General features: G+C 39.8%; 1 long non-coding RNA gene across 1 annotated transcript; it reads right to left on the reverse strand.

The window, feature by feature from the left end:
- Positions 1–698: 698 nt before the first annotated feature.
- Positions 699–2,907, reverse strand: LOC123493933 (uncharacterized). The gene is made up of 2 exons (XR_006663396.2): positions 1,424–2,907; positions 699–959 (listed from the first exon to the last, which is right to left on the reverse strand). It is a non-coding gene; the product is annotated as an uncharacterized lncRNA (long non-coding RNA).
- Between the last annotated feature and the right edge of the window lie 1,553 nt (positions 2,908–4,460).

The raw sequence follows: 4,460 nt of genomic DNA on the forward strand, positions 1-4,460 counted from the left end.
GTCTATCTTCATCATATTAATCTTCCAACACTTAGTTATTTCCGTTGCCTTTTAGTTTGCTTTTATTTTACTTTGCATCTTTATCATAAAATACCAAAAATATTATCCTATCATATCTATCAGATCTCACTCTCGTAAGTGACCGTGTAGGGATTGACAACCCCTTATCGCGTTGGTTCACTACAAGAAATATGTCAACTTGCGACCATCACTATTTAATTTGTCACTGAAAGGTCATTGTTTTTCATTTGCGACCTTTTTATGACCAAAAACAAATGGTCAAAAGCTGGCAGTCGTAAACTGAAATTAATGACCTTCTCTGTGAGAAGGTCGTGGAATTCCACGACCAAAACAAAAGGTCATTGATCCTATGACCTTCTGTTTTGGTCGCTAGCTCTCTGCCCAGGCCACGTTGGCTCCGACATGGCAATCTAACATGGCAAAATTGCGACCAATTGAAATGGTCGTTGACAAGATTCAGCCCGGTCCGATTAGGTGTCTATATGGGCCGAGCCCAACAATTCAGCCCATTTAGTATATTTTTTCCTTGTTAATTCTGGTCGGCTACATGGGTCTGGCCCAATAATTCGGGCTTTTATTTATTTATGGGCCATGGCCTTTTAACATTGTTTGGGCTATTATATTTTGGAGCTGGTCCCACTTGTCATCATCTCACACATTGGGCCCACTTGACAGAAATTCGAAAAGTACTCGAATTATTTTCATAAATGGGTCCCACAAGTCAGATTTCCATTCCACATGTTTTCAAATCACATACATACAAATGTAGTTCATCAACTAACACTAAGTCTACTACAATATGTACATAGTCTATTACAACCCAAATATGCCTACTATTACAATATAACAATATTTACAGTCTATTACAGTCAAACAAAAGAGACCACTCTTTGCTGAGTAGGGCTATCCAGCTTCGAACTTCAAATTTCATAGACCTCCTGTAAAAGAATGAACACATAGGCTACCAGCATTAGAGTAGCTATTATTGTACAGACTATCAAAAAATATTGAAAGAGATTTCATAAAAATGTAGATTTATGGACCAAATATATGATAAAGCAATAGATTCAGCCAACTTCAAAGACCTAGATATTTAAGAGACCAATTTTATATCAGAACACCAGATGTTTGTGATGCATCTTCATAGAACCACAAGAACACTAATATGATTCCAGGAGTATAATGCTAACCACAAGAGCATCAATCAGCAGCAGGTATATAGCTAACAAACTATATACTAGACATCATCAACCCTTGAACCATAACATGTCCAGCAAAGAAACAAAAAATGGGACAAGTACTAATTCTAGATAGCAGCAAAACATGTCCAAGAAGGACATCCAATGGTTTCAGCCACATCCTAATAGAGCATGGTTGTAGCAGAGGAAAGGGAGGAGCTCACAGTGGTGGTTTGTGTAGCCGATGTCGAACACCCTCTGTTCGTCAATTGCGAGCACCATGCTCCTTGGTTGGACATGAAGCGCTTGTCCTCTGTTGCACCATGCACCTTTGATAAAAGAGCTACGGCTGATCGCTAAAACCTGTGAATATCAGAAAGAGCTATTCAGTACAAAAAGTGAATCACGACAATATGTCAGCAGTAATAGATACAGAATCTGAACAAAGAGAACTACTCCTAGTTAGAATTATTTTTTGTTTTGGTAAGGTATAAGAGCAGCAGGTAAAGATAACATGAACAGATTGTTTGATCAAATAAGCTATATGATTGTATCAACACATGTGTAATGCATGGTACAGGTCAAATCCATCATATGAAACATAGATAAACCAGTAGTCTAAGATTAAAAATTCTGTAGTCTAAATCATTAGCAGTTTAACAGTGTGTAGTCTAAGTTTCGAAGCTTGTCTACCAAAGAAATTGTATAAACTTAACAATTAGTCATGCATAAGTGTTTGACATCAAAAACATACAGAAGTGCAGACTCGAGATTGACAATTAGGATGCATGCTGTAAACATACAAAAGTTCTACAGAGCAGCAGCAATGGCATCACAGTTGAGTTGCCAGACCAAAACAAAGCCATGTATGTATGTATGTAACAAAATCAGCCAAACTGAATATGCATCATCAGCTGATTAAAAGCAGTGGATAATAGTATAGTTCATCAACTGATATGGGCAGCTAGCCAAGTTTCCCAATGGGAAGAGCTCACAAGAGCAGACAAAGAAATGGATAGATGCATGTGTTTCTGAAACTACATGATACTTAGAAGCACATTCACTTTAGCGACTCATCTTTTCAAGCATTCAATCAAATGGCCTTATAATACCAGACAAAGATGAGTTGCAATGCTATGCACTTATCATATCTACAGGAACCATGCTTAAAATCCACACATACATATACATATCCCAATAGAACAGAGCTAGTAAGCAAACTAGCAGCCGTGCACTTGATAACCTACCCTGCACACTCTTACTACCTAAAATAACTTGCATTCCACAAGAACGGCAGATGTACAATGTTTAAATTGGATATATAATTTTACTTTTTCTCGGAAGCATGCTTGGAACCCACATGTTACATATCTATGCATATATCCCCATACAACAACAGAACCAATACAACAACTAAGCCTATAAATTTTTTGCTCCCAGCCAGCATCATGAATTTTCTCAGCTTGTACTACCTACCAAGCTGGTCACTGCCTCAGCCATACTATAGTAAGACGTCCTTATATACTACTCCATAAAGTACTGGAGTAGAAAATACAGAATCAGTTTTCAGTTGACAGTACGCCACAGCGCAGCCAAATAAACAACGGCAGCATACGAAAATTCGCAACTGGAGGAAGAGAAAGGGGCGCAGGGGAGGGAGGGAGGGCGGACGCGGATGGGGGGATTACTGAGCCCTGGATCTCCTCCCCGTTAGGCTGGGATAAATCCACTGCGACGGTAGCAGCCTCGTTAGCGGCTTTCGTCTTGGCAAAGATGTCATCTGTCCTGGAGTCATTGTTAGGGGAAGTAGTCAAAGTAGAGGACGAACATGGGGATGGAGCAATCACGCTGAGATGCTTCCCAAAAACCTTATCGCCTTTCTCCTGGTGTAGGACCTCGAAGGATGGTCAGGATAATGGGACATGATCGCCAGAAGCAGCACATAGAGAGGAACGGTGGATGACGACTAGGGTTGCTTGGGGAAGGAGTGAGTGTGTTGGCTGCACCGGCCAACAACTCCAATATATATGTCGTTGGGTAGGGCGTCGTGGGCCTGTGCTTAGGCCGACAACCAAGTCGGCAGACAGCCCCCGGTCCAACGTCTCAGACAATGGCACATCCATTAATGACTCTTTTCTTAATCTAATTAACCATTCATGACCGACAAATATATATCACAAGCATAGGTCTGAGCTCGGTTAACTCATTCACGAGAAACGATGTGCGTGTGGGCCAGGCGAAGGAAGAGGAGCACGTGTGTACCACTCCCCTTCTCAAGCATCCAATGGCATGTGGTAGAGCAGCCCTTATAGAAGGGTCTCAACTCTCTTCAACTTGTGAGGTGGTACTAAACTTCTGATGCACCTATATGGGTCTTAGAGATCAAAAAGAAATTATTGTCTGATATGGGCCGAAGCCCTTATATTGTTCAACATTTACAACACAATGTGTACGCAATTGCAGAGAGGTAGAGAGCTAGTGAGCAAATTTCTACGAGTACTTCCATATTAAGATGCAACACACACTTATCTGCTTGAATGTTACAACAGATTTGTAATCTACTAACTTCGTTCCTAAATATAGGTCTTTTTAGTGATTCCAACAAGACTATATACGGAGCAAAATAAATAAATTTACATTCTAAAATATGTCTATATACATCCATATGTAGTTTGTATTGAAATATCTAAACAGACTTATGTTTAGAAACGGAGGGAGTATTAATTAAAGGCTACCATGGTTTCAGGGGCAAGTAAGTCACTTCTTCCTAGTCTTTTGGCAACCGTAGTTATCTACTTGTAAACGTTGCATAGTTCCTTTCTTGTGCGGAAAATTAATGCTTGGACGTTAATCTCTTACATCACAATACCAGACAGTAGGAGTAAGATGTTACACCTTCTTGGTGGCCCGAACCTGGGTAACTCCAGTGTTCTCTGTGTTGTGTTGCATCCTTTCCGGTCCATGGCGCATGAAGAGGCATAACGTGTTCGGTCCCCGGCCGAACTAACAAGGGATGTCTCAACATCTCAATGTCATGCTCGTAGACACTGACAAAAATCAACACGCTAAAATGCTTTCAAAATTTGTCTTTTTGAAGCATCGGTTTATTGTTTTACAAAGAATTAAAAAAAATCTTTACAATACTTTGCACATATGCAGTACATTCAATAATGTTTGTTGTAAGAAAATCATTTATTAATTTTTTTACTGCATACTTCATTTTACTACCATAAAGATGCATTTTAGTTTGGGAGTAGAAAC

The sequence above is a fragment of the Aegilops tauschii genome, chromosome 5, assembly GCF_002575655.3.
Source record: "Aegilops tauschii subsp. strangulata cultivar AL8/78 chromosome 5, Aet v6.0, whole genome shotgun sequence".
NCBI classification, from domain to species: Eukaryota; Viridiplantae; Streptophyta; class Magnoliopsida; order Poales; family Poaceae; genus Aegilops; species Aegilops tauschii.